Source organism: Podarcis raffonei, chromosome 8 (genome assembly GCF_027172205.1).
Source record: "Podarcis raffonei isolate rPodRaf1 chromosome 8, rPodRaf1.pri, whole genome shotgun sequence".
Classification (NCBI taxonomy): Eukaryota; Metazoa; Chordata; class Lepidosauria; order Squamata; family Lacertidae; genus Podarcis; species Podarcis raffonei.
In genome coordinates this window covers 17,757,267-17,769,063 of record NC_070609.1, presented here as the reverse complement: position 1 = coordinate 17,769,063, position 11,797 = coordinate 17,757,267, and the positions used below count along the sequence as shown (strand labels likewise).

Here is an 11,797-nt window from a genome sequence, read left to right as displayed (position 1 = left end):
TGGCCATGGTGATGCTCATGGTGATGGCCTTTGCCTCTGCCTCTGCCATGGCCTCTGCCGTGGCCGTTGCCACTTTCAGGCTGAGCTACCTCTTCTTCAGTCTAGGAAGCAAAGAACAATTACTATTAAGGATGGAATGGGCAGCTGATTTGGTCCATTGTTCCTGGTTCATCGTTCCTGGATCACAGGTCTCTTTCCATCCTGTCTTGATGTTTCAAAGGAACGCATTAGAAGTCTGCATTTAATTGTACACATATTATATGAAGTTTCTTAAGAACGTAAAAACACCCTCCTCTCAACACATTCAATGCATTCAATAACTTTCTGATAGTAAGAGCTGTTCAACAGTGGAACAGACTCCCTCGGAAGGTGGTGGACTCTCCTCCAAGGGTATATAAGCAGAGGTTGGATGGCCACCTGTCTGGTATGATCTAGTTGAGATTCCTGCACAGCAGGGGGCTGGACTAGACCCCTGGGTTCCCTTCCAACTGGATGACTCTATGAGTCCATGATTCAACAGTAAGGTACACATTTTTGAATGCCTCTTTTATGTTATAGCCATAATTTTCTGCACACATTTTCTGCACTGGAACCTGTGGTGCTTGAGACGTTGGACTTCAAATTCCCTCAGCCCCCACCAGAGCGGCAAGTAGTCAGGGGAGGTGGGAGTTGTAGGTGTCCAACAACACTTGGAGCATCCCTAGCCTTGGGGAATATTAAAATTCAAATTTTTGCTATTTTGGGGATCTGAACATGAAAGCAGCTGTGTCCAGACAAAAATGTCATAATAGCAACCTGATCCTCCCTTTGTCGATCAAGGCAAAGAATCTCAAAATAGGACACTCTCCTCCCCAGTCAACCAAGCTTCCAAACCTCTCCACAGCCTAATAAACCTCTCCCTGCCTCTCATGGTCCAATGGCCATGTTAGCATTTTATTCCCATTCCAGGTATTTTCAACCAATTGGGTTATTTGGAACTGCCCAAGGTCATGCTTTTGCCTACCTTCTGCTTTGACCTGACTTAGCTTGTCTCCAGCAGATGCCACCTGCTGCCCCGGAGAACATCAAGCTACAATGGAACCACCCTATTCTCATTTCTTAGTGTTGCTGATGCCTAAGGATTTTGTAGGTTGAGTGGCATATAAATAGAAACCTTTACATCCCCTATAATGCTCCAGATCTCCACTGGAAGCTGTCTTTACACGTTCCCACAATGCCCCAGAATAGTGGGCACTAGGGGACAGAGTAAGAAAAATAAACAGCCCACAGATATGTACTGTCATTGAGTCAACCACATATTTGACATTTTGAAAGAGAAAATTGCTTTCAGTTGACATAATGCACAATGGGATTATGTAAGAGAAGACTATGATGAGAGGGATAACAGGAAGGACTGCTTAGATCTGCCAGCCCTTTTGGTAGTCACTAGGGGTGCTACACTTGAGGAGGAAAATTGGGCTGTTCCTGTGAAGGTGTGTGTCATTTGCCAATGTGCTGCATTACAACATGTTCACAAGATCTCTTTTTACCAGCGAAAGGGGGTTCTGAGGGATGAAAAATAAAACAATCCTGCTTTTCCATATACAACCTTGCAGACAGGCAAGACTCTCTTGGCAGATGTTCTGAGTCACTGGGCATGAAAATCCCATCCTTGGAGTTGAAAGGCCTTTGTTATGTCAAATCCTGCATGCTGGACATTGTGGGAAATTAAAATGGTGGCTTGCAGATCCAGACATCAAGGCAGTGCTGGTGCGCAGTGACACAGCCTGAGAGCAGGGCTGGCTCCCACAGGATGGTGCTGTATTAATGCCTGTGGATTGCCTCCTTTGGAATCATGGAGCAGAAATTAGGTCTTTTACCCCACCAATTAAAGGATAAGTTGTATAATACTACATTGAGCCAATATGCACTTTGGACTAATGGTCCTCTTTCCCCATTGCTCAGCTGTGTTCAGGCTTACACTCCTTTTTCAGGATGCCAGGCAGATTGGCACAGCTCCACCCTGGGTTCTTTTGTGCCTTACTAACAGAACAGTGCAAATTCACTCTTCCATTATACAGCTGGATGTTCTTCCTCCTCCTTACATCTGTTAGCTTTTAAAAAATTCCATGGAAGCAGAATTCAAGGGAACCACAAAAGAGTTCCTCTGCCAGTTATTTTTGTTTTTACACCATTGCAGTCCATTCATGACACAAACAGAGAAAGCTCACAGATACTTACTACCACCAATGGATCGACCACATCCTGAAAGAGAAAATTGCAGACAATGTATATAGTGCTTAACGCAGTTATATGACAGAGGAAGGTGATGATGAAAATGACAAGAGGAAAAGGGGGTGCTGTCCTCTGCCCCCCAGGAGCTTGCAAATCATAGGTCTACAACTGGTGGCAGTGACAAAGGGACACAAGCAGGGCTGGTCTAAGATGTTTTGGTATCTGGGCAATCTTCAAAATTCTCTCCTCCCCCCCAGGGAAGGAGGGGTAAGTGAAGATCCACATTGGGAGCAAGGGGAGGAATAAAATAAACTACACCCAACAACTGAAGTGGGAATCTGTGGCCACTGCTGGGGTGGGGCTCTCAGTGTCACCAGCAGACAGTGCATTCCTTGGATGCCAGACCTTCTGTCCCTGTGGATCCTGCTGCCCAAGGCTGTCACCTCACCTTGCCTAGTGGTTGGGCTGGCCCTTGGCAGAAACATATCTCAAACTCAATGGATCACCACAGCTGATCACTGTTATTGGATCTCTGTGGAAACCCACCTGAGACAAGGAATGCTCTTAATAACCTAGGGCAGTTTCACACCCTAGATTTAAAGCACATGACTTCCCCCAAAGAATCCTGGGAACTGAAGTTTCCTCTTCTCAGTTCTGTCCGTTCAGCCTTCCTTTCTATGGATAAATGGTCTTCCTCCTTTTCCTCAATGACTTTTAAATATTCTGTGGTAACCCAATTAAGGGAAGAGAACAAACCAATGTGTTATTCTGCTCCTGAGCCTTTTGGTGCTACTCTAATCCATTATATAGGATGCAAACACAGAAAGCCCCACAGATACTCACCTCAAGTTCTTCCTCCTGGAGATCCTGAAAAAGAAAATGACCATCAGTCCCCATAGTGCTTACCAGAATCAAACACCATGATTTCCTTGCCCCAGTGGATTTACATTTCGTAAAGCTGTGTGACCTTAGCTTACTGTAGACAGTCAACATCTTGGCTACCTAAAGAAGGCTTTAAAGAGACCTTGGGGAAGTTTTGGAGGCTGTTTGATAAGAGGCAACCTGGGAATTAATTGATCTCTTATTTGGTGGTGGTAAGGATCTCAACTGAAGAAAGGCAAGGTGCAAGATACAGACTTAACAGACAAGATACTAAGCTTTTCCTATATGCAACAACCACAGCAAGAATTTTATTAGCACAGAAGTGGAAACAAGAGGAATTACTGACAAAGGAAGAATGGCAATTGAAGTTAATGGCAAATGAGGAACTGGCCAAAATGAAGGGAAGAATCCGAGAACAGCGGGACCAGAAGTTCATCAAGGACTGGACTAAATTTGTAAATTGTTTGAAAGACAATTGTAGTCAATCAAACATGTTGGTAGGATTGCAAGAAGCTTTGTAAGGAAAGGTATAAAAATCACCGCAGAGAAGAATAAGAAAATATGGTGCTTTGATGTTTTTTATTTGAAAGCAATGGTTAAGTAGTGAAAATGCAGAAATTTGAAATGAAAGATGGGAAATCATAAGGAAGGTTTGAAGGAAGTCAGGGCCCTAAAAAGCCAAATTGTAAAATATAAGAGGAGAAATTGTAATGGAAAGCATTATTGTAAAATTAATAAAAATGATATGGCAAAAAGAAAAGAAAAGAAAAGAAAAGAAAGGGGTACACTAATGCCCGTCCCTCAGGCAGCACTGGACCCAGGAAAGTGGGATATGGCCATTGCAAGGTCAGTATCTGAGCCCTGGCTCAGGTGCACCTAGAAGTAATGAGCATGTTTTGCTCCCTAGGCTGTGTTCCAACTTCACACTCCTTTTTCAGAATTCTAGGCCTATTGGCACAGTCCACCCTGAGTATTTCTTCTTCATCTCAGTTATAGTGCAGTGTGCATTTACTCTCTTATTACATGGATAGAGTCTGGTGTCCTATCTAGCCTATTCTCACAATATCCAACCAGAAACCTGCAGGAAATGCACAAGCAAGATTTGAGTCCAAACCCCTCTCCTCTTCTGTGCATTCCAGCATAGAATGTATTCAGAAGAAATGCTGCCTCCATCTGTGAAATTTTAAGTAATGCCTCTGAAGCTTAATTAGAGGGGGGCAGGGAACCAACAAGAGAGTATTTCTGCAAATTAAGTTTCTTGACCCTGTTGTGGTCCTTACATGTCACAGAGAATACACATACTTACATCCACATCTTCATCCAAAACCTCCTGAAAGAGAAAAATGCCAGCAATCTTGAGAGTCATTTATTTTTATCTGCAGTATTTATTATTATTATTATTATTATTATTATTATTGCGGCATATTGTACAATAGGGTTATATAAGAGAAGGACTGCTTAGATCTGCCAGTCCTTGTCATAGGGACTATGGTAGTCATTAGAGGGGCTGCACTTGAGGAGGAGGATTGGGCTGTTCCTTTAGCAGGGTGTGTGTGTGTGTGTGTGTGTGTGTATTGCCAATGTGATGCATTACAATATACTCACAAGATCTCTTTTGTGCTTCACATGACCCTGAGGAATGAAAAATAAAACAAGTGTGACTCAGTTCTGCTTTTCCATCAACAAACCTTGGGTACATGAAAGATTCACCTGGCGGATGCTCTGGGTCACTGGGGTTTGAATGAACATGGAAATCCCATCCCTGAACATGGAAAGCTCATTTGTTACATCAAATCTTGTGTCCTGACACAACCTGAGAGCAGGGCAGGCTGCCATTTTGAGGTAGCCCCTAGGAAAGCAGCAGAGTCCTGCCTATTAGCAGTGGTTATTGTAAGAGTTTTAGGTAGGCATTGGAGTTTCCCCATGATGCCTTGCAGTGATACTCCATCATTTGGGGAAATCAAAGTGGTGGCTTGCAGTGCTGGTGTGCACTGACAAAACCTCAGATCAGGGCTGGCTCCCATTTGAATTTTTGCATCTTTTTAAATTGTAAGCCTGAAGGCAGTGGTTCTGTTTTGTTTTTTCTTCTTAAAATTAGTTCTCTGGGAGTCACTTTTAGAGATAAAATAGAGTTCTTTTTTAATGTAAATAATAAACTGAGCAAAGGTAGGGCTCAGTTACTCTGTGTCGGGCCTGGTAGGCAGGTTTATGCTTTGTTTTCCCACATAGCAATGAATGGCAGCTTTTCAACCCATGTGGGAGAGCTTAGGAGGAGTGGGAAACACTTGACCCTCCAGATTATGTTGACCTACAACTCCCATCAGCCTTCACTATTATCTATGTTGGCTGAGGTTGATGCATGATGCAGTTCAACAAGATTTGAAGGGCTTTTGTCTCACTGATAAAACACTGTGAATTCACTCTTTCACTACACAGATCTCCCTCCTCCTTAATCTTGGTGACTTTAAAAAACAAATCCACACAAGCACAATTAAAAGCAAGTGAAGTAACGAAAGCATTTTTTTGCAGATTAAGGGTTTGTCATAGTCCATATTTGGCAGCCACAGAGAAGGACCACAGCTACTTACATGCAGCCTATCTTTTCCTTTCTGAAAGAGAAAATTGCCATCAGTCTGCATAGTGCCCAACAGAGTTATATAAAAGAAGCTGATGAGAGAGTCAGAGTGATTAGATTGTTGGACTAGGACCTGGGAGACCAGGGTTCAAATCCTGATTCTGTCATGAAACTCATTGGGTGACCTTGGGCCAGTCCCTCCCTCTCCATCTAACTTAATTCATTGAATTGTTGTGGGGATTAAATGAGGAAAGGAGAACTATGCACACCAACTTGAGCTCATTGGAGAAAAAAAAGAGAGAGTATAAATGCAACAAACAAACAAACAAGGATGAATATGTCACAGGATGCAGTAGCAGAGAGAGCAGAAGAGAGGTAGGACCACTCCATCGCTGCAGCTGGGAGGCCATCTCTGATTCTGCCTCTTTGACCTATCCCTGTCTAGTGAGTCATTGGAAGAACTTGCAGCTCATTTACAGACTTCTTCCTCTGTGCCAATCCATTTTGTTTTGTTTTCAGTTGTAAGCCAGAGGGAAAGGACCCCTACTGTTTTGTGACCTGGGGACCAATTTTAGCTAAAAAGTGGAATAAAAAAGTGAAGTAACAAAAGCATTCTTCTGCAGATTAAGGATTTGGCATAGTCCATATTTGGCAGCCACAGAGAAGGACCACAGCTACTTACCTTTAGCCCACCTTGGACTTTCTGAAAGAGAAAATTGCCATCAGTCTGCATAGTGCTCAACAGAGTTATATACGATAAGATGATGAGAGAGCCAGAGTGGTTAGATTGTAGGACTAGGACCTGGGAGACCAGGGTTCAAATCCTCATTCAGCCATGAAACTCATTGGGTGACCTTGGGCCACTCCCTGCCTCTCCACCTAACTTAATTCATTGAATTGTTGTGGGGAATAAATGAGGAGGGGAGAACTATGCACACAAACTTGAGCTCCTTGGAGAGAAAAAAAGAGAGTATAAATGCAATAAACAAACAAACAAGGATGAATATGTCACAGGCTGCACTAGCAGAGAGAGCAGAAGAGAGGTAGGACCACTCCATCGCTGCAGCTGGGAGGCCATCTCTGATTCTGTCTCTTTGACCTATCCCTGTCTAGCGAGTCATTGGAAGAACTTGCAGCTCATTTTACAGATTTCCTCCTCTGTGCCAATCCATTTTGTTTTGTTTTCAATTGTAAGCCAGAGGGAGAGAATTCCCCCCCTTTTTTGGGGTGACCTAGGGTCCAATTTTAGCTGAAGAGTGGAATAAATAAAGTGAAGTAACAAAAGCATTCTTCTGGAAATTAAGGGTTTGGCATAGTCCATATTTGGCAGCCACAGAGAAAGACCACAGGTACTTACCTCCAGCCCACCTTTGCCTTTCTGAAAGAGAAAATTGCCATCAGTCTGCATAGTGCTCAACAGAGTTATATACGATAAGATGATGAGAGAATCAGAGTGGTTAGAATGTTGGACTAGGACCTGGGAGACCACGGTTCAAATCCTGATTCTGTCATGAAACTCATTGGGTGATGTTGGGCCAGTCCCTGCCTCTCCACCTAACTTAATTCATTGAGTTGTTCTGGGGATTAAATGAGAAGGGGAGAACTATGCACACCAACCTGAGCTCTTTGGAGAAAAAAAGAGGGAATATAAATGCAATAAACAAACAAACAAGGATGAATATGTCACAGGCTGCAGTAGCAAAGAGAACAGAAGAGAGGCAGGACCACTCCATTGCTGCAGCTGGGAGCCACCTCTAATCCTGTCTCTCCTTGACCTTTCCCTGTCTAGCGAGTCACTGGAAGAACTTGCAGCTCAGTTTACAGATTTCCTCCTCTGTGCCAATCCATTTTGTTTTGTTTTCGATTGTAAGCCAGAGGGAAAGGATTCCTCCCCCCCCCACAGCCTTTTTTTTTGGGGTGACCTGGGTTCCAATTTTAGCTGAAGAGTGGAATAAAAATCCTTTAAACAAACAAATAAATAACCCAGGCAATGGTAGAGCCAGGGTTGGTGGGTAAGAGCAGCCCACTCAGCAAGATGCCTTTCAGAGACGCCACCTTGGGCCGAAGATTGGGGGCCCCATCAGTGCAGCATGTCACACATACATGTGTCATGTATGCATCATTAGAAGGAGGCACATCATTGAGAGCAGGCTTTGCACAGTTTCATTGATCGCGGCTCCTCCTCTCTCACACTCAGGAGAAGCCTTCCTTTGGTGCTCGGTGGTTAGACCTCCACCCCCTCAATATCGGGGGGGGGGAGGCTAAGTCCTCTGCTAAGGAATACCCTTAGAGTTGATGTGTGTGGTGCCATCCCCTAGTGTAATGTTTTATAGCAGTGAGTGGTGGCTCATCAGCAGATGTGCGAGTGGACCGGTGTCTTCCAGTTGTGCTTATGGAGCAACCCTTCCTCACTTGGGGACAAGATCTGACTCTTGCCCAGGGACTTTCCTGTGTCCCAATGCACAGCTCTTCTTAGAGACAGGCTGATTGGCACAGACCCACTCTGGATTCTTATTGCCTGGTAACACATTACTGTGAATTAAGCCTTCCTTTCTCAGGTAGATCTTCCTTCTGCCTATGCTCAGTGACTTTTAAACAGTCTGTGGGAGCCCTATTAAGGGACAGGAATGAACAACAATGTTGTTCTGCTCCTTTGGTTTTAGGTGTTCTCTAGTCCATATAGGCAGTGCTTTTTTCTAAAAAAAATTGTTTAGGGGTACTGTCAGGGAACTGCCATCAGTGCCGGAGGGAGAGAGCAAGCTCCAGAGGGATTCTAGAGAGCGTCCCGGGATGGGGAGAGGCAGCCCAGCTTCTGGGGAAGAGAATCAGCGTAGCACCAATGGAGAAGGGGGGCAGATGGGGGAATCGGCGAGGCGGTCCCATGACTCCTTGCTGGGAACCAGCGGGGAGAGTAAGGGTCCTCCGCTGCCTACGCCCTCCTTGCGCAGAAGGCTTCCGCGCAGGGAGAGTAGGAGGAGACTAGGCGTCAAAGAGCTTCTTTGCTGGAAGAAGTTTAAGAAACGCCCACTGACGGATTCTGCCAGCGATTGAGACAGCCACGGGTGAGTGGCTGTCCGGACAGAAAAGGTTCACTCAGGCAACCCAGCCAGGTGTTGGCACCGGCTTACGCATGAGCAACCCCTAGAACCATTACAGGTACTTTCATTTTGACTCAAGAAAACCACCATTTCTTTGAGACCCTGAAAAAGAAAATGGCCATCAGGATAAGAACTTAATTCGTTCTGGAGGTCCGTTCTTAACCTGACACTGTTCTTAACCTGAGGTACCACTTTAGCTAATGGGGCCTCCCACTGCTGCCGCGCGATTTCTGTTCTCATCCTGAGGTAAAATTCTTAACCCGAGGTAATATTTCTGGGTTAGCAGAGTCTGTAGCCTGTAACCCGAGGAACCACAGTATTCAGAACCATTGTTGCCTCCAACTATGGAATTTTAAATAATTCCTTGGAAGCTTAATTAGAGCAGAGAACCAACAAAAGAGTCTTTCTGCAAGTTCAGTTTCCTGACACTGTTGCAGTCCATACATGTCATAAACAGATAAAACAGATACTTACGGCACCCACAGAACCCTGAAAGAGAAAAATGCCATCAGTGTTCAGAATACTTTATTTTTCTCTGTGTTTTTTTTAAATCTATTTTTCACTTCGTTTTTCCTAAACAGAAACAAAACATACATATCAATGCAACATGAGGGGCTTTTGATGATAAAGTCAAAAGAAGGATTTTAAAAATCAGGAGTAAATGAACTTGATACAATTGTAAAATGTAAAAATTGTAAATGGGGCATAGAAACAACTTGCATTATACACAGAAGGGAAAAAGGAAAAAAGGTCTTAACAGTTTACAGAGGTTGTCAAATAAAATCATATTTCAAAGGGATTTGTCACCTGTGTTGTTGTTTAATTATTATTTAATTCAGAGCCCCCCAAGAGTGTACTTAACAGTGTTATATCAGAGAGGAAGATGGTGACAAAGATGACCGGGGAGAGAAGAGCAAGTCTCTTCCCCCAAATCATAGATCTGGAAAGTGAAATATAATGGGGAAGGGGGTGGGAAGGGGGTTGGAGCCAAAAGTACAAATCAACAAAGAAAGAAGGTGGCAGGATGAGGGCAACATGGATCAATAAGTTTCATTGGAAATGCACCTGTGTTGCTTTGGGCTCAATGCTGAATGCCAAACTGAAGCCAGTAAGCAAATTAATAATAACCCCCCCAAAAGCTTAAAACTAAATTTCAACAACCAATATAAGAGGGATAAGCTGGTTAACATCTGCAATTATTAGACAAAATAGCAGTTGCTACAGCTGAAGCAGCAACCAGCTGTGCCTGTTGGAATTTTGTAGGACATTCAGTGCTAATCATACTTTGTAAACTAAAATCACTAAACCACCACAATCAATAAATGTAAGTTCATAAATTTCAATGGCTCTCATCTATGGCTAGCAATGGGTACCACCCATCCATTTTAATGTAATATTGGCCTGCACTGAACCCCCCCTTTAATTCCCCCCCTGTTTTTTTAGAAATACCTTTAGCAAAACTAGCAATACTGGTAACCTTCACAGGGTATGCACATACAGTGGGAATCCAGGACAACGCACTTAATAACAACTGCCATCATTCCTGGCCATTGGCCGTGCTGCTGGGGCTGATGGAATTTGTTGGTCAGCAACATATGGAGAACCAAAGTTTCCCCACACCTGGTCTAGACAGAGGGGAGAGCTGCACAGGGCCAGAAAAGGGGCCACAGAAAGCTGACATCCATACACTGGTTTAATCTGTACCAAGTCTTTAGCTGGAAGCTTCTAAGTTTATTTTTAGCATGAAACCCAGCCCACTGAATTACTCCCCTCTTACCAAGCTCTGTACAGACACCGCCACAAAAAGGAACACAACCAATGGATACAGCAGCTTCATTTTGCCGGTCTCCTTCTTTTCACTCTTTGAGATACTACTCAAAGCGCAAACCATCCTTTCCAAACCCCAGCATTTATTCTCACTTTGGGAAGGCTCAGTGGGTCCAAATCTCAATGTTTCCATTGTCAAAAGGCGTGTGGATAATAGGTTTATCAATAAGGAAAGGTCACGGGATGGATTGCATCAGCCTAACCACAGTATGGAACAACATGGCTGCATCCAAGGAAAAGAAGGATGCAAAGGGCAACTGGACGTGGCATCCCATGGCTCTTGGCACTTCTGCAGCTGGCACAGAAATATTATCTGCCACTTCTTTGATGTGCTGGAAAATGCCTGGATGCTGGACACAGCCATGTCTGTTTCGGATTTTTGCTGTACCCTTTGGAAGGCAAAATCCATAACTGCTGAGGTCATTCAACTAACTTTTTAATAACATCTTCCTTGATTAGGGCTGGGCCAAGCTGTCAATTCTCTATTAATTTCTCATTTAGCAATGCATTTTAAGTCCTTGTGAAAATTCGTTAGTGTTTTTGTGCAAATTTCTCCTAAAATTAAATATGTATGCAAAAAGCCTAATGAACTCCTTCTTGCAAAGCGGGTTTCCCTAACATATGCAATGTTCACTTGTTAGATGCATTTTTATGCACACTCTGCATTGTATAGGCATTTGAAAAAATGTATTACTTGGCTGGAGAACTGCATTTGAAAATTCAGAGAACAGCAAATCCGTAAAGACTACTGTGTTTCACCTCTCGTATTGTTTTGGGAGATGGGACTCAGTTAGGCTCATCTTAAATATTAATGGGAACATTTTCTCTCTCTAACCCTGTTAGATAAAATTGTGAATAAATCGCCTGTAGTTTTTAGCAGAAGAAGCAGCTCAGACATAATTCCCAGACCTGTACAAATAACAATGAGCAAATTGATTGCCTTGTTGTTAACTAGGGTTGAGTACATACCACCTTCTTGGGAGCGTTACAATCCACATTCTCATATTTTTCTTATTCAGTGCTCCAACAATGGATTAACTTCATGCACTCCCAGAGCCGGTAAGGTTTGCTAAGTGACAGTATAAGGGGAAAATGAGAAACTGAGAGGATCGAAATTGGGATATCTTCCCATCCCTGCTGTTAATACATGCACCTGGGAAAAGAAGATGGTGGGAAATGAAGATGCCGTTTGCCAACTACC

The 11,797-nt window shown here is 43.6% G+C and overlaps 1 long non-coding RNA gene across 1 annotated transcript; it reads right to left on the bottom strand.

Moving 5' to 3' along the window:
* Positions 1 to 7: 7 nt before the first annotated feature.
* LOC128418511 (uncharacterized) lies at positions 8 to 3,130 on the bottom strand. Its single transcript, XR_008331713.1, has 3 exons — positions 3,058 to 3,130; positions 2,221 to 2,244; positions 8 to 101 (listed from the first exon to the last, which is right to left on the bottom strand). It is a non-coding gene; the product is annotated as an uncharacterized LOC128418511 (long non-coding RNA).
* Positions 3,131 to 11,797: the final 8,667 nt, after the last annotated feature.